Below are 19379 nucleotides of genomic sequence, written 5' to 3'. Positions count from 1 at the left end.
TTGCCCTGCCTTAAAAACGGCCCTGCTTCCGTCTCGTAGTTGAATCTGAGCATGCGTGAGTTTTTGCGTGTCGGAATTGCATACACACGAAAGGATTTCCGAATAGGAACTTTTTCCGAAATTCGACCAAAAGTCTGTATACAGTGGTGTGAAAAAGTGTTTGCCCCCTTCCTCATTTCCTGTTCCTTTGCATGTTTGTCACACTTAAGTGTTTCGGAACATCAAACCAATTTAAACAATAGTCAAGGACAACACAAGTAAACACAAAATGCAATTTGTAAATGAAGGTGTTTATTATTAAAGGTGAAAAAAAATCCAAACCATCATGGCCCTGTGTGAAAAAGTGATTGCCCCCCTTGTTAAAACATACTATAACTGTGGTTGTCCACACCTGAGTTCAATTTCTCTAGCCACACCCAGGCCTGATTATTGCCACACCTGTTCACAATCAAGGCATCACTTAAATAGGAGCTGCTTGACACAGTAAGGTCCACCAGAAGATCCTTAAAAGCTACACGTCATGCCGAGACCCAAAGAAATTCAGGAACAATTGAGAAAGAAAGTAATTGAGATCTATCAGTCTGGAAAGGGTTATAAAGCCATTTCCAAAGCTTTGGGAATCCAGCGAACCACAGTGAGAGCCATTATCCACAAATGGCGAAGACATGGAACAGTGGTGAACCTTCCCAGGAGTGGCAGGCCGCCCAAAATTAGCCCAAGAGCGCAGCGACGACTCATCCAAGAGGTCACAAAAGACCCCACAACAACGTCCAAGGAACTGCAGGCCTCACTTGCCTCAGTTAAGGTCAGCGTTCATGCCTCCACCATCAGGAAAAGACTGGGCAAAAATGGCCTGCATGGCAGAGTTCCAAGGAGAAAACCACTGCTGAGCAAAAAGAACATCAAAGCTCGTCTCAATTTCTCCACAACACATCTTGATGATCCCCAAGACTTTTGGGAAAACATTCTGTGGACCGATGAGACAAAAGTGGAACTCTTTGGAAGGTGTGTGTCCAAGTATATCTGCCGTAGAAGGAACACTGCATTTCATAAAAAGAACATTATACCAACAGTAAAATATGGTGGTGGTAGTGTGATGGTCTGGGGCTGTTTTGCTGCTTCAGGACCTGGAAGACTTGCCGTGATAAAAGGAACTATGAATTCTGCTGTCTACCAAGAGATCCTGAAGGAGAATGTCCGACCATCTGTTCATGTACTCAAGCTGAAACGAACTTGGGTTCTGCAGCAGGACAATGATCCTAAACACACCAGCAAGTCCACCACCGAATGGCTGAAGAAAAATAAAATGAAGACTTTGGAGTGGCCTAGCCAAAGTCCTGACCTGAATCCTATTGAGATGTTGTGGTATGACCTTAAAAAGGCCGTTCATGCTCGAAAACCCTCTAATGTAACTGAATTAGGACAATTCTGCAAAGATGAGTGGGCCAAAATTCCTCCAGGACGCTGTAAAAGCCTCATTGCACGTTATCGCAAATGCTTGGTTGCAGTTGTTGCTGCTAAGGGTGGCCCAACCAGTTATTAAGTTTAGGGGGCAATCACTTTTTCACACAGGGCCATGATGGTTTGGATTTTTTTTCACCTTTAATAACAAACACCTTCATTTACAAAATTGCATTTTGTGTTTACTTGTGTTGTCCTTGACTATTGTTTAAATTGGTTTGATGTTCTGAAACACTTAAGTGTGACAAACATGCAAAGGAACAGGAAATGAGGAAGGGGGCAAACACTTTTTCACACCACTGTATAACCATAACCATATTGCTACACTTAGAGGCTCCTCTCTTACCTTTTACACTCAGTTGTGACATGACGCTACTTGTATATCAAGTCAAAATTTATCAAAGAATTTTGCCTGTCTTGCAAAACGCTCTCAAACCAAGTTACTCTCACACCAAGGTTTTACTGCATTAGGTATCTGAAAATTACTTATATAAGAATACCCCCCACCCTCCATTATGGACTGCAATCTGGAATTTTTATTTAATTTAATTCAATTAAAGGGTCACTAAAGTAAACATTTTTTAAAATAACAAACATGTTATACTTACCTCCACTGTGCAGCTCGTTTTGGACAGAGTGGCCCCGAACCTGGTCTTCTGGGGTCCCTCGGCGGCTGTCTTGGCTTCCCCCCCGCAAGGACTCCACAACTTCACGTGAGCTCCCTCACATGATGTGAAGTTCTTGCGGGAACACGCTCCTGTGATACAGCGAGCGGCCGTAGCCGCTCACTGTATCACTTGGCCCTACCCCTGGCGCACCGCGTCATTGGATGTGATTGACAGCAGCAAGAGCCAATGGCTGCGTTGCTTTCAATCCATCCACTCTAGCCAATCAACGGCCAGGGTGAGCGGCGAAGAGGACGTTGGGTCAGGTAAGTAAAACGAGGGGGATGGGGGAGCCGGCACTGTTGGATGTTTTTTCACCTTAATGCATAGAATGCATTAAGGTGAAAAAACTTTTACCTTTACAACCCCTTTAAAGACACACCATAGGGGTTAATTCCTAAAGGAAAATCCACTTTGCACTGCAAGTGCACTTGAAAGTGAAGTCGCTGTAGTTCTGAGGGGGACATGCAAGGAAAATAAAAAAAACTGCATTTTAGCTTGCACATGATTGGATGATAAAATGAGCAGAGCTTCCCCTAATTTCAGATCTACCCCTTAGGCCTCGTACACACGACTGGACTTTCCATCAGAATGAACTGACTTTTTGACTGACTTTTCCACAGAGTTCCGACAGAGTTCCGCTGAAACTGACTTACCTACACACAATCACACCAAAGTCCGATCGTTTAACGCAATAGCGTATGACAGGACTAGAAAAGGGAAGTTCAATAGCCAGTAGGCAATAGTTGCCCTTGCGTAGTTGTTGGTCCGTCGGACCTGCATACAGATGAGCGGTTTTCTCAATAGGAACTGGTTTTGGTGGAGTTCCGGTGTAAAGATTTGAAACATGTTCTGTTTCTAAAGTCCGTTAGATTTTTCAACAGAAAAGGTCAGATGAAGCCCACACACGATCGAATTGTCCAAACGGATTCGTTCCGTCTGAACTTTGCTGTCAAAAAGTCCGGTCGTGTGTACACGGCATTAGGTTGAAAGTGACTAAACTTCCAAGTGCACTTTCAGTGCAAAGTGGACTTGCCTTTCAGAAATAACCCCCAATGTGTTTATGGTAACACATAAGGTTAGTTTAAAGTGGTTGTAAACCTCAGACATGAAATATGAACAAAACATATCTCTCTATAGTGTGTATTTGTCTCAGTGCAGAGCACTAAGTGCAATTTCTGTCCACTGCCTCATCCCTCTGCTATCAGCATAAGCCACTTCTGACAAGTTTTCCTGACACCAAGAGGTAAAAAGGTGACAGAGAGGGATCTCCAGCACACTACGGATGATTAATAGCCTCAGCTCTGTTCCTGTGCACTGTGTGAAGGGGGGGGGGGGGGGGGGTGTCCCTTCCTTACAATCAGCTCTCATTGAGCTCTGCAGAGTGTACCTTCAGCTCACACCCCCTGCTTTCTGAAATCTCAGACAAGCTGTATAAATTCTGCACTTTAAACTGATACAGAAAAGAGAGGGTTTGGAGATACATAGATACAACTTATGTAGGAGAATTTGTTTATGTGTATCGCCTGAGGTCAGTCAATTCACTGGGTATATGCATTTAGCGCCCTGCTCCTAATGAGCAGACACTATTGTTTTTAGAATTTAAGTTGTCTGAAGCTGTAGTTGGGCTCAGATTAATTATTCCAAAAAGTTCTGGTTTCTGTACCAGTTCAGCTGGGTTGCACTGGTTTCCACTTGACTGTAGGTGTCGCTGTCAGCGCCTGTAAGTGTGGAAATGCAGCAGGCTAGATGTATTGAATACCATCTTTTGCTCGGAAATAGCCCAGTGGGAGTGGTTTCCCCACTGTGTATTCTGGGAGAGGGTATTTAAGGTACAGACGCCATTTTGTGGGGTCTTTTTTCCGGGGTTCGCTATCCCGACCTCATGGCCCTCCTGGCCTGGGGTGTGTGTCACATGATCCTGCGCCTCGGTGCCAGCTGACCCGAGGCTTTGCAAGTGAAATGGCAGGCCCAAAAAGGTCTTGGGGCCTACTGATCCAGGGGTGGTCCTGTGCTGTCTCGCCTGCGGGGAGAGGCCAAGAAAACTGGAGGACCCAGGGAAGGACTTTTCTAGGAGAGGACCGAGCGCAAGGCTGGTGTCTCTGGAGGAGCCTGGAAACCCAGTTAGAGGACGCAACCCGGATCAATACCCATACAGTATCGCCGGGTAGGCTGAAAGGAAACTGGTACTGTATGGCAGTTCTTTAAATCTCTCAAAATCTCTCAAGAATGCTTTAGTTCAATTGACAAGTCTGTGGCAGAGAGTTTGTTGGAGCATCTCATCGCCTGCTAGGTCAGTGAGAGGGGCCTATCCGGTGGTTGCTGGATCCAGTCTGTGAAGCTGTTTGTCCTCTGGATCTGAACAATACCTCTAACCCACAATTATCAGGTGCCTGAACTCCCCTTAACCCTTTGACCCTCTATTGAAGGACTTTGTGCTTATCCTAAATAAATCTTTGAAAAAGGACTAAGTGTCGGATTTAACATTCTTTGGGCAACTTTCCAACGGTACCCCTGAGGCGGAGAAGCTAGCAGGTGAGGTAACGGTAAGCCCAAATAAAACCAGCAGCTCCTTCGGGGGTCAGTGCTACATGTAATTGTTTACAACCACTTTAAATGGACGGAGGAGACATGTTGGTTGTATTAGTACTCAGTAGAAACACCTGTAGGCAGGTAGAGTTCACCTTTTAGGGTTCCCCTCCTTAGAGATGGAGTGTGGTGCAAGGTGCCCCTTTATAAGGATCCAGCAGAAGCCTGAATCTAGGGTCTGTGTCTGTGATCTGCAAAGAAAAGGGGCCCTATGAAGGTTTTTTCATGTGTTCTCCTCTTCGAAAGAGAGGAAGCTGGCATACCTTAGAGAAGTACCTGGTAAGGGTCTATTCAGAAGTATACGCACGGGTTCAGGTGCCACTATGCTCATATTCTATGTTGTGATATTGAAAAATACGTTTACTAATGATTTGGAATATCTGTACCCAGAATTCGGAATGGTTGTTTCCATTATCTAAAGTAAAGGACTACTTAAAGCAGAGGTTCACACAAAAATTTAACCTCCGCTTTTCAGAACCCCTCCGGTGTCATATTTGGCACCTTTCAGGGGGGTGCAGATATCTGTCTAAGACAGGTATTTGCACCCACTTCCGGGCATAGACCCCCACGGGAGTCTATGCCTCTTCCTGTCCCGCCGCGCTGTCTGCTGGGACACACACGGGTCCCAGAGACAGCGCAGACCATTCTCATTGCACTGCGCGAATCGCACATGCGCAGTAGGGAACCGGGAAGTGAAGCCGCAACGCTTCATTTCCTGATTCCCATAACGAAGAAGGCGATGGCAGCATCCGAGGATCGGGGGACGGTTCGGCCTCGGGCGCCGACATCGCTGGACCCTGGGACAGGTGAGAGTCCTTATTTTAAAAGTCAGCAGCTGCAGTATTTGTAGCTGCTGACTTTTACAAAAAGAAATTTTGCGGGACTCCGTCTAAGCAACAAAGAGCTTCTGAGTGATACACTGCAAGAGCGATGTGTTAAATACAGCCAATACCCGAGCCGAGAAGTTGTGGGCTTTACTGGTGCAAGTCTGGTCGGCTCTGGAGTGGGTGGAGATGGAGGAAAAGGAATCCCCTGCCTGATGGTGAGAGAGAACCCCCATATGTTTCATGTGTCAAGTGGCCCAGGCCCCAGAGGTTCTGCTTTGACCATATATCAAACATAGGCCTATGTGTGTTGGTACTTCAAGCAAGAAGGGGTTAAAGTTAAACCCGTGTGGGCTGATAAGGCTATAGTTACTGTATATCACTGCCCTTTGTCCTAGACAGTGTTTTGGTGCCTGCTTACACACCACATGCTACCACTTCATCTTTGCACCAAGACCAAAAAGTTAAGTTTTGGTTTCAACAGATCAGAGGTCCTAGCTGTTTGCTTTGTTTCCAGCATACCCTTTGGAAAACGCCAAATAATTGTAAGCAGGTAAGTGGATCCGCGGATCAGGGGGGGGGCGTTTCGGCCTCGGGTGCCGACATCGCTGGACCCTGAGACAGGTGAGAGTCCTTATTTTAAAAGTCAGCAGCTGCAGTATTTGTAGCTGCTGACTTTTACAAAACATTTTTTTGCGGGACTCCATCTTTGAGCAACAAAGAGCTTCTGAGTGATACACTGCAAGAGTGTTGTGTTAAATACAGCCAATACCTGAGCCGAGAATTTGTGGGCTTTACTGGTGCAAGTCTGGTCGGCTCTGGAGTGGGTTGAGATGGAGGAAAATGAATCCCCTGCCTGATGGTGAGAGAAAACCCCCTTATGTTTCATGTGTCAAGTGGCCCTAGCTCCAGAGGTTCTGCTTTGACCATATATCAAACATAGGCCTATGTGTGTTGGTACTTCAAGCAAGAAGGGGTTAAAGTTTGTAATATATGAAATATGAAATATTATGAAATAATGATATTTCAAAGTCTTATGTTGAAATCAATCAATTCTTGTGAGACGAATTTCCTTAATTAGATCTGAGTCAGCGTAATTCAAAATTGTGTATTTATTTGTACACATTTAAATACAAAAGGATGCTTACAAAAATAGTACAATGATTCTTATAGAAGATATAAGGTTATTTCAAACCTAAAATGGCAGCCCTTTGTATGCTGGCAGCCTGTGTGCAAGACATGTGTCCTTCTGTGTGTAAAATTCAAGAGAGCGTCCTCCTCCCAACTTTACCATTATATTAACAGCTCTAATTTCGCGCCACAAAAGACAACTCCTCCTCTACAGAGGTGGGAGGGCTAAGGATAACACAGCTCCACATTCTAATGACAGGATGTAAGGGGGGAAGGGAATTTCAGATTCTATGCAAACCTTCATTTACACTTAAGAAAAGCTTATATAAAATATACACTATTCCTCAAAATCCTGACAGATTTTAAATATTTACTTCTTCAATTATCGCAAGTCACAACATAGAAATTATTGTCTCAAAGTTCTTTCACACAGTATGAAAAATATTATATTCTGAATAAAGTATAATAAGCCAATTAAAATTTAGATATTAAGAATATAACATTCCCCTCTGAAATATGAATACCAATCATATTTTTCAGATTAAAAATTCATCCATCATCATTCATGTCACATTCAAACAAACTTTGATTCAATAACTCCAAATGTTCTGTCATGCAAAACTGAATTCATACCTTCAAAATGCATTTTCCTCTTTAATTTACTTTGTAACAAATCATCTCCTTTCTTAATATCACTTCTAATTCGATAATATAATTTCTTCATTCTAAACATTAAACATAACTGGAATATAAGGAATAACATGATAATAATAAAAATAATTACAATAGGATGTGATAAAATATTTCCTGCTGCTGAAGTTATCGAAGTTTTTCCCCACATGGATACACTATTACTAAATCTTTTCCACCAATTACTTCCTGAAAATTCTGACCATTGATGTGATATTTCTTGCAAATTACCTTGTTCATGTTTAAACAATACTTCTGCATTCTGCAATTCCTTTGCCAAAGCTATTAATAAACCTTGATCCTTTTGAATTATATTTGCCCATTTTTCCCATGGCAATTCATCTATTTGGGAAATATTATACTGTGTAGGTAGAGCGCTAATATTTTTCATAAACATATTTGTTAAATTTGTTCTCAACCCATTAATACTTATTGCAACAATATCTCCTTCTATACAATACAACCCTTGATTTAGGTTTTCTGTATTTGTACAAGAAGAGAAAAAAGTTTTAACCCTTTCTGTATCTGACATAATTTGAAAACAAACCTTCTTTTTATCTACACGAGTAACTAATTCAGAATTAATTTTATTTTCAATTCTTGCTGAACATAATGTGTGATTATGATAACAAGAATGAAATATGCTTTTATCTTGATTAGGTAAACATATAATTTTAGACTGGAATTGAAAACATGATGACAAATCTAATTGTTCTAATTCAGAATTTTCATTGTTAAATACAAAATCTGTATACTGTAATTTATAGTATAATAATTGTGTATTACTGACAGGTAATCCCAAAACAGTGATTGGAACCAAAATTTGTTCTTTTCCGGCTATTGGAATCATAGAAGAACTATAACATATGTCCTGCTTGCATCCTATCCATTTATTTACCCATAAATCTGTATGATTTATCGCATATAAATATTCTTTGGGCAAATACTGTAAAATGCCAAGTGGAGTTATTCCACTCTGAAATGCTTGCGCAATTATTTTAAAATTAGTGGAATATTCCGTTTGAATTTCTAAACATGCTCTGGCTATATGAGAATGTTGTTCACTTCTCATCAGATCAAGAGTAATATTTTGAAGATGTAAAATAGATGGACCCATTATATTAGCAGTTTTAATTACCATATTTTCTAAAATCTGATTTAAATGTCTTTGTATTTTAATACCATTACTTCCCACTAAACCAGCGGTTTCTAGATCAGACTTTAAAGTACTAATATCCATACTATTTGTTATACTCCCGATTGTGCCAATCCCTCCTAAAATACCTTCAACAATACCACGCTTATTCCTGTTATAATTTCTATTATTAATTCCAAACCATCTCTCAATACCCAATTCCATATTAACCAGATGTCCTTGACATTGTGGAAACCTTGTAGAAATTTTCCATTCTGAAACATTAAAGTTCCACAAAACAATGACAAACTTTCCCTCTCTCAAAAGAGTTCTGGATTGGAAATGGTTAATCTGAAAAGGACTTGCAGAGAAACTTTTCTTATTGACACATGGAGTTTTCCTTGGAGACATAACAACAACACTTGCCTTTGCACATTTCACCGGATAATTTTCTATTGATATGCAACATTTATATATACCAGTATCATTCAAAGATACTCTCATTTGTTGATAAACAAATGTATTATTAATCCAATTCACATTACCAAAAATTCCTTTATGAATTATGACAGTAGAACTATAAAAAAAACTACCCAAAAACTCATCATTCCTTTTCCAAGTCAACAATGAATTTTGAGGTAAAGATATCTTTGTATCACATATCAAATGCAAATTATCTTTATCTTCCATAATTTTCAAAGATTGTGGGAAAATATTAATTTCTGGAACAATCTTATCAACTATAAAGATATCGATTTTGACCCTTATTTCAGTAAATTTTCTTATAACTTTAAAATCCCATGTTCTTACAACGTCTCCTTTTTCATCTCCAATGATGACTAAATATTTTGGATTTAATATCTTTACAAAACTTTGAAAAAGATAATAAAATTGATCAAAGGAATAAAGTATTTTCCCAGATCTTGTCATAATATTAGTAACATCTCCAGACCAAATTGTTGACTCATTACCCTTTAAAAATATAGACCAGAAACTCCTCAACAATATGTTACACTCAAAAGTTCCGGTTTTGTTATTTAGTCTATAAGATCCCTGCATTTTAACAAACTTTGTTTTGGATTCTATTTTAACTTTGATGTCAATATCATTGCTGTGAATGAAATACAATTGTAAACAACAAAGATATCCATCTCCAATACACAAAAATCCATACAAATCTTCTGCTGTATTAATATCAACATCTCTAAAATTATGATTTTTATCATATGCACTAATATCAATAACTCTATCATTTTTGTCCTTTGTAATGATATCAATGTTCTTATTTTTCAGTTCATCTGCATTGATATCAATGTCTACATCTCTCTTATTTCTGAATAACATATGATCTTTGTTGTGTAATTCTTCATTCCTGTTAGTCTTTATATAACTTGAGCAATTCTTGATATATCTTATCACAAATAAAATTGTCACTAGGGAAAAGATGCATCCTGTAGTGATGATACACTTCCTCTCTTTAAAACTTTTCATTTGTTGTGCTGACATCTTTTTCTTTTGGAATACGCACTTTCTTCAAGTTCGATTTTTATTTTTAATTCCTGAAAAAATAAAGGCAGCATCATTATCTTGGAATATAAAATTTGTTATACCCACATTTTTCTTTCTGCATACTTGTTTCACTGAACTAAGAAAGTATTTGTACCCCTTGAACATCGCAAAATGTCCATAGACTTTCCCAATTACTTTTCCATGTTTCAACTCCTGAAACTCTGTGAGTGTCACCATCTCTGGGTGTGGCCTCACATGTAACACTTCTTTAATCATCTTTTATCTTTTCTGTGTTAGACTTGTGTCAACAATATCTAATTTTATCTTAAATAAACCTTTCTGTTCCTGGTCTACTTAATAGACCACTTATCTTATACAAAAGATAATTTTGGTTTAACAACAAAATAACACAATGTTACAAAAAACAATATCAATTGTAAAATATCAAAAAATAGATTATTCTGAAGATTAAATCCGATATGTGCATGGATTTAATAACAATCCTTCATGATATATATGTGTCTTGTGTGTGCTGGAGAAAAAATCTCCCTGGAATGTATGCCCTCCAGTAATTGACTGTCTCCTCTCTTGTTACAAAATTCTACTCCTAAACACCAACTCCCACCTTTTTTCTTTTTAAGACTAGCTTAAAAGTTCAGCTGGGCTATATTGTTCCACAGAATGAGTATTTTCCCTCCCACCTTTCTAAAACAATGGGTGTCTCATTCTAAATTCTTAAGGGCTGCTATGAATAACCCTTTGTATAAAACCATTTTAAACATACACAAACCTTTTTACCTTAACAATATATATACAAATTATTTCTTAATCAAGAAACATTGTAATATAAAAACTTTTTATCATGAATTAACTTTCTTTTTCAAACTTAGAAATATGAGGAGGAACCATTTTGTATACCTTCTTACTCCACGAGGCAACACAAACTCCATTTTATTTTCTCAACTGAAAATTTTTAGAGAAACCATTTTGTATCTCTTCTTCAACCAATTATGACTCCACGAGGCGATACAAACGCCATTTTACTTTTTCTTTTAAACTCAAAAGGAGAATACTTTGTAGCATCAGAAATTGTGCTTCTTACATCCATTAAAAATAACTGGAACAACATCAACCCAAACATTTCCTTTGTCCAACAACATTTATCAATCCTAGATTTAATTATCCGATACATCCTCACAATAATACCTACAAACTGTGAATGTTATCATACATGAAATCTCTGTTCTATTCCCTGATATTACACATCCTCTGTCACAACTGAAGTTTGCTGATATATCCCAAACTAGAAAAACATGATTATTCAACCTCTAAACAATAGTTAAAGCATCATCATTAGTGAATCCCACCTGAAGTTGTTGTGATTTATATAAAAACACGAAAATCCTTTTTTGTCATGACACAAACTTATGGTCTAATGACCCAAATAATAACTCTGTGGCACCCTATGAGGATAAAAAAGATTGTGACCTTTTTTCCCTCTGAAATTAAAGGAATCTGTGTGTCCATTTTTTCACAACATTAATAGATACCATTCCAGGTTGAATTACTAACTCTCCATGCAAAAGCTGCTTCCTTTGCCAATGAATTCTGCTGTTCTGTTACCTACAGATAACTCACTATCTTTTTATGTGATGGAATTTTTACAATAACATATGCAAAAGAATTACTCTCTGCAAGGTCAAAAACTACTTCTAATGTCTCTTTCTGCACAAGAGTCTTATTGGATGAATCCACAAAACCTCTACATAGATAACATACAACATATGAATTATCACTCTAAATCAGTAGTGAACCTTACTTCTCTTCCTTGTCAATACTCAATGCGGTTTAACTCAACAAATACAAGCTCATCACTTTTCTCTGTCTCTCCTTGTTGTCTATTCATTCAATTGCTAATTGAGTACCATGCTGAAAGGTCTTCAGTTACTGAATACACAACTATTCTTAAAACCATTTTTTTCAAGTCCTTTCAATGTTCAGCCAGAACAAAACAAAAATAAAAACTTAATACTCATGACAATGAAACATTGATAAAAAATAATAATCCAATAGATTATCCTTGAAAAATATTAAAATTATATCAAAATCCTCAATAATATTCCAAACGTCAAAACCAAATCTTTTTAAACTCATATCAATCCTTATTCATAGCCATTAAACGTCAACCAGAAAATTCTTACCATATCTGCAGTTAATTTAAGGACTGCTGACTGTTTTCCGAGTGTTATATGCTACATAATTAAACCTTTCCTGTCTTAATGGACTATTTTCAGTTTGCAATCTTTGTCTTTGGTTCTTAGAAGAAAAATGAATTTGCTTATTATGACCTCTATACCTCAGATTACTGTGCCAACGTACAGAATAAACCTCTTGACGCCTGGGCAAAATTTTCGGATAATACAACCTCTTTTGTGTATTATTATTATTCAACTTTTTATAGACTTTCCTCTGAGCATATGGCGATGAAAATCTACATTTCTGCTTACTATCAGTATTATTTAAATCAACTGACTTCCCACTCTCATTTTCTGAGGAAATATTAACATTTGACTCATTACAGGATATGACGTTGACGGCTGCCTTCATCATATGTTCATCATCCTCCATCCTTGAGCACTGAACATGTGCAGGAATCTCAGCTTGTAATAACTGGGTCTTAAACAAATTTAAAATATTTCCATGCACACAGCTTTCCAAAAAACCTATTTGATTTTCATTTTCTTTCAGAGATTGCAATAGTGCATCAATTCTATGTTCCAATTCAATTTTTTCAGTCAATAATTGTTCAGTATATTTCTTCTCCTGCTTTGCTGCAATTTCTATTTCATTCTCTAAATTTTCAATATATGTACAAAAAGTCTCACAATTTGAACAACTAGATTCAAAAAGTACATTTTCAGTTACACTTTGACTTTGTTTTCCTGGCATATCAAACACCATATCATTATAACTTTTAACAAGTTTCATTATATTACGTACTTTTTTCTTTGTTTTAACTAATGAGAATCTATCCTTCTCAATGTCAGCATTTGCCTGAAAGCATTGATCATACATTAATTTCCATAAAACAGCATCAGAGACCTGTTTCGATAAACCTTTAAATTCTAATGTACTTTCATCAGCTAAAACAGCTACAAATTCCATAATTACGTTTCTACTCACCAAATAAAAAACCCGTCAGGTTTTTTCCTGGAAATTCTCCGGTCTTTCACAATCAATCGATCGATTTTTCTTCTAGGTTCTTTTTCAATCTTTGCGAAGTTTAATCTCTGTTCATCAATTCATTCCCCTCTGATCAAAGGATGAAGTTTGGAAAAAAAAAACTTCCGACTTATGATTGAACTGGTTGTAGCTCGCCAATTGTAATATATGAAATATGAAATATTATGAAATAATGATATTTCAAAGTCTTATGTTGAAATCAATCAATTCTTGTGAGACGAATTTCCTTAATTAGATCTGAGTCAGCGTAATTCAAAATTGTGTATTTATTTGTACACATTTAAATACAAAAGGATGCTTACAAAAATAGTACAATGATTCTTATAGAAGATATAAGGTTATTTCAAACCTAAAATGGCAGCCCTTTGTATGCTGGCAGCCTGTGTGCAAGACATGTGTCCTTCTGTGTGTAAAATTCAAGAGAGCGTCCTCCTCCCAACTTTACCATTATATTAACAGCTCTAATTTCGCGCCACAAAAGACAACTCCTCCTCTACAGAGGTGGGAGGGCTAAGGATAACACAGCTCCACATTCTAATGACAGGATGTAAGGGGGGAAGGGAATTTCAGATTCTATGCAAACCTTCATTTACACTTAAGAAAAGCTTATATAAAATATACACTATTCCTCAAAATCCTGACAGATTTTAAATATTTACTTCTTCAATTATCGCAAGTCACAACATAGAAATTATTGTCTCAAAGTTCTTTCACACAGTATGAAAAATATTATATTCTGAATAAAGTATAATAAGCCAATTAAAATTTAGATATTAAGAATATAACAAAGTTAAACCCGTGTGGGCTGATAAGGCTATAGTTACTGTATATCACTGCCCTTTGTCCTAGCCAGTGTTTTGGTGCCTGCTTACACACCACATGCTACCACTTCATCTTTGCACCAAGACCAAAAAGTTAAGTTTTGGTTTCAACAGATCAGAGGTCCTAGCTGTTTGCTTTGTTTCCAGCATACCCTTTGGAAAACGCCAAATAATTTATCTAAGCAATGGCTTTTCTCTTCTTGTACTTCTATTTTTGTGGGGTGCCTAGATTACAGTTGTCCCATGGATGCTTTTTCTTCCATGTAAACTCTTGGTCTCTCCAGTACAGTTATGCCGCGTGCAGACGACCGGACTTTTCGGCAGACTATGTCCGAAGGGATTAGGCCGTCGGTTAATCCCATTGTGTGTGGGCTAGTTTTAGAAAAATAAATTTGACAGATCTAGAAATAGAACATGTTTGAAATCTTTGTTTGAAAAAACGTTCGTCTGTGTGCTGGTCTGACGGACCAAATACGACGCAAGGGAAGCTTTTGGCTACTGGCTATTGAACTTCCTTGTTTAGTCCCGTTTATGCCATCACGATCAAAATGAACGGACTTACGAATGGACTTAGTTCGTTCGTGTGTGGCCAAGTCCGTTCATTCGGAAAGTCCATTGGGAAGACCATCGGACCTAGTCTGCCGGAAAGTCCGGTCGTATGTACACGTCATTAGAGTTATTATTTGGCTTTTGTTGCTACTCTGTCTAATGTCCTTTCTGTGCAGTCACTGAGCCTTGATTGACAAAGAGTCACAGATGGGACATATAGCATATACAGTACTTAGCATTTTTTATAATTTAGCACAACCCCTAAGAAGCCACTAATTCAATGGGTCCTCTGATACTAATCTTGACTGTATTGAGACTTCTACCACTCTGACACACCCAGATAAATTCACACCATTTAGGATTGGACACCAACCCTAACTCAAGAAGGTGGACATAGCAAAGTTGTAGAGTAGGGATGAGCTTCGTGTTCGAGTCGAACGTACGTTCGACTCGAACATTGGCTGTTCGTGCGTTCGGCGAATTCCGAACGTTTTGGCCATTCGCGTCAAAATTCGAGTGACGCGCGCGCGGACCATAATGCACTGCGTTGGCGCAGTGCATTGCTGCCCGATGATTGGCCAAGCATGCACTGTGACCCCGCATGCTTGGCCAATCGCAGCGCCGGCAGCGAGGAGAGCCATGATTGGCCACAGGCATCCTGCCTGTGGCCAATCATAGCTCAGGCTGTGTAGTGCACGCCCCACACTATATAAGGCCGCCTTTGAGGCGGCCTCGTGTAGTGTGTTACTTAGCATCTGAAGCAGTGGGTGTTCTGTGTACCTTCAACACAGTACACACCAATCGTTTTTGGCTGATTTCCTATCTTGCTGCTGTGTAGTGGTTGTTGTCTGTGCCCTGACTGCAGTATACACCACTATATTCACCTCACCTATATAGCTAGTGATCTAGCTTTAACCACTTAACAACTGCCCATTGCCGATTAACGGCTTCAGGGGGGTTGTTTAACTCTGAGAGGCCGTTAATTAACGGCCTCCCAGAATTCTGCTCTCGCGTGCCCCGAGGTGTGCGCACTCGAGAGCATCCGTGACCGCCGGGTCGCATCACGGATCACGGTAAACGGCCGCTCATAGCGGCCGTTTACCACGTGATTGCTCCGTCAAATGACGGAGTGATCACTTGGAAACAAACCGGCGTCATGTTATGACACCTGTTCCTCCCTCCCCTCTCTGTACCGATCGGTACAGCGGAGGGGAAAGAGATCGGTGTCAGCAGCGATGTGGGCTGCATCTGCAGTGCCCACATCGCTGCTCACCCAATTTAACCCCTCAATTCCCTGCCAATACTCTGCAATACCAGTGCATACTCTGCAGTACCCTGCCATTACTCTGCAGTACCCCCCATTACTCTGCAGTAACCCCCATTACTCTGCAGTACCCCCCAATACTCTGCAGTACCCGCCATTACTCTGCAGTACCCGCCATTACTCTGCAGTACCCCCAATACTCTGCAGTACCCCCAATACTCTGCAGTACCCTGCCATTACTCTGCAGTGCAGTACCCTGCCATTACTCTGCAGTACCCCCCATTACTCTGCAGTAACCCCCATTACTCTGCAGTACCCCCAATACTCTGCAGTACCCTGCCATTACTCTGTAGTACCCCCCAATACTCTGCAGTACCCTGCTATTACTCTAGTACCCCGCCAATACCCCGCCAATACTCTGTAATACCCTGCCATAAATTGCCATACCCAGCCATACTCAGAGATACCCAGCCATACTCGGTGATACCCTGAAATACCCAGCCATAGACGCCCCCCACCCCTCACCGCCCTCCGGTGCTTCTACCAACTCGCCAGTACGATCAAAGCCAGAATCTTTTTTTTATTTTTTATTTCAGGCTTCCCAGCCTAGAGGTGAGATGTGGGGTCATATTGACCCCCCAGATTTCACTGTAAAGAGGACCTGTCACCCCATATTCCTATTACAAGGGATGTTTACATTTCTTGTAATAGGAATAAAAGTAATCAAAAATATATTTTTGGGGGAAAAAATGTCAAACTAAAATAAATAAAGTAAAATGAACAATAAAAAAATAAAATAAAAATTAAAGCGCCCATGTCCCCATGTGCTCGCATGTGCCACACATGTGAGGTATCGCCGAGAATGTTAGAGCGAGAGCAATAATTCTAGTCCTAGACCTCCTCTGCAACTCAAAACATGTAACCAGTAAAAAAAAAATTAAAGTGTCGCCTATGGGGATTTTTTAAGTAGCGACGTTTGGCGCCATTCCACGGGCATGTGCAATTTTGAAGAGTGACATGTTTGATATCTATTTACTCAGCATAACTTCATCTTTCACTTTATGCAAACATTGGGCTAACAAGTGGTTAATAATAGAGCTTGCAGTCAGTAGTGTTAGGAGATAGTGCGTGATGTCTGCGTGCTCTGTACCCAGTACATACCGCTATAATATAGGGCAGGCCCCTACTTTCAAACATCCAACTTACAAACATCTCCTACTTGCAAACGCAAGGAGACAGCAGCAAGTGAGATGAAAAAAGATGGACGACAAAACAAATTATACAGGGGTGATAACCCTTCCCTATGTTTTCCAAAAAGCTTAAAGAGTTTTTTTGACTGGAGCTACACTTTAAAAATGTACCGGTTGAAAATGACAAACAGATTCAACTTAACACAACAAACCTACACAGTCCCTGTCTTGTTTGCACCGCCTGTATACTGCTGTTCTGAGTATATAGGGCCTGGGGGCCACACGCATTTCCTTTTTTTAATATGGGTACGGGGTTCCCCTTAATATGCGTACAAGACCCAAATAGGCTGGTAATGGGCAGGGAGGGCTACCCATGCCATTTTTCTCAATGATTTTCAACCATATTGCAGGAACCAGATATAACATTAAAACCGCAAGCAGTTTTAAATGGTGTTATTTCCGTTTAATGTCATTTTGTGCAGGGACTGTTCTAAACACGGGAAACACATGGCACCTCACAGGCATACTACAGACACCCCCCAGGCACCATATTTAAAGGAATATTTCACTTTTTTTTTTTCACTTTAATCGTCATTAAAATCAGTGCTCCCGCCAAAACGGCCGTTTTTAAAACTTTTTTTTGCAGTGACCCATGTCCCCTGAGGCAGGAGGCAGGTCCCCAAACCCTTTTTAGGACACTATCTTGCATATTAGCCGTTAAAATTAGCACTTTCCAATTCGAACGTTCGAGTCCCATAGACTTCAATGGGGTTCTAATGTTCGTACCGAACGCGGGGGTCGTTCGCAAGTTCTGGTGCGAACCGAACCGGGGGGTGTTCGGCTCATCCCTATTGTAGAGTAAAACCTTATATATTAAAGTTAAGAACTTCTAGCCCTTGACCATATATTAGCAAGCAATTAGCAGAGGATAAGACAGGACAGTGAGTACGATAAGGTAATATGCTGTTTACCATACAGGATAGGTTTATACAAAATCACACATATGTAACAACAGATAATTGGTCCTACTTCCTCACCGTCCACCCAAGTCCGCTTAAACAGTAAAACACGATCACCAAAGGTGCAAAAATGGCTGCGGTGGATAACAGAAGTGGCATGGGATAAGTCTAATCCCCATAAGCTATATTGCACATTAGTGCACTGGAGTGAGCATGCTAGGTCCAAGTTTGCCTGTAAGACTTTCTTTAGGCCAGACAATCCCAAATAGTTAATCAATGTGAAAATTATGCAAACCTGTGTTAGGCCGCGTACACACGGGCGGACTGTCTGTCCAACTTAGTCCGCTGAAACACATTTCAGCGGACAGTCCGCTCGTGTGTGGGCTTCAGCGGACTTTTTCAGCGGACAGTCTGGCGGACTAAGTCTTTCGGAATTTCCGTAATATTGTCCGTCCAACTTTGGTTTCAGCTTACAGTCCTCTCGTGAGTAGGCAAGTTGGACGGACTAAGTATGGCGCATGCTCAGAAAGGATTTACACGGCCGAAGGTTGCATTGCAGTGTATTGGACGTCGTATTTCTAGTCCCGTCGTACGTGCTGTACACGTCATCGCGCAAGCTTTCAACGGACTGTCTGTTCATCGTGTGTGGTCAAGTCCGTTCATTCAAAAGTAGGACGGACTGTCTGTCGGATTGTCTGACGGACTTAGTTGGCCAGACAGTCCGCCCGTGTGTACGCGGCCTTAGACACTAACTCAGAGAACGAGAGGATACGGCTATGATGAGCAATTAGAAGACTCATTTCCTGCCGAAAAGTGTGTGCATTGGGTTAAGAACCCTCTCACCAGTCTGTGGCTCAATCTTGGGCACTGCTGGCAGAGGGGCCCCCTTGTGGATTGATGATTTTGGCTTTGATGAACCCACACAAGAATGCTGGACCTGCAGCTGATTACCAGCAACACCATTTAATTCTCTGGTATGAGCTGGAGTAGCTGTGCAACAGATGTGGTAATGATCTCTCTGTCTACTGGTGATGCTGCTCCCCAGACCCCACTGCTGAGAGACGCCCTGAGAAAGACATGTCTGTACTCTTCCCCATCTTCCACTGTTATGGACCTTGTTTTGTTCTCTGGTGTGCAGTCCTGTTGGAACAGGAAAAGGCCATCCCCAAACTGTTCCCACAAAGTTGGGAGCATGAAATTGTTCAAAATATCTTGTTATGCTGACACCTTAAGAGTTCCCTTCACTGGAACTAAGGGGCCAAGCCCAACCCCTGAAAAACAACCCCACAATAATCCCTCTCTATAATAGTCCATAATGGATGAGCGACTTTGAGGGTGGAGGAACTTGA

Source organism: Lithobates pipiens, unplaced genomic scaffold, assembly GCF_037356315.1.
Source record: "Lithobates pipiens isolate NorthernLeopardFrog02 unplaced genomic scaffold, aLitPip1_a1.2 Scaffold_18, whole genome shotgun sequence".
In the NCBI taxonomy this organism is placed as follows: Eukaryota; Metazoa; Chordata; class Amphibia; order Anura; family Ranidae; genus Lithobates; species Lithobates pipiens.
This window is presented reverse-complemented; position numbering follows the sequence as displayed.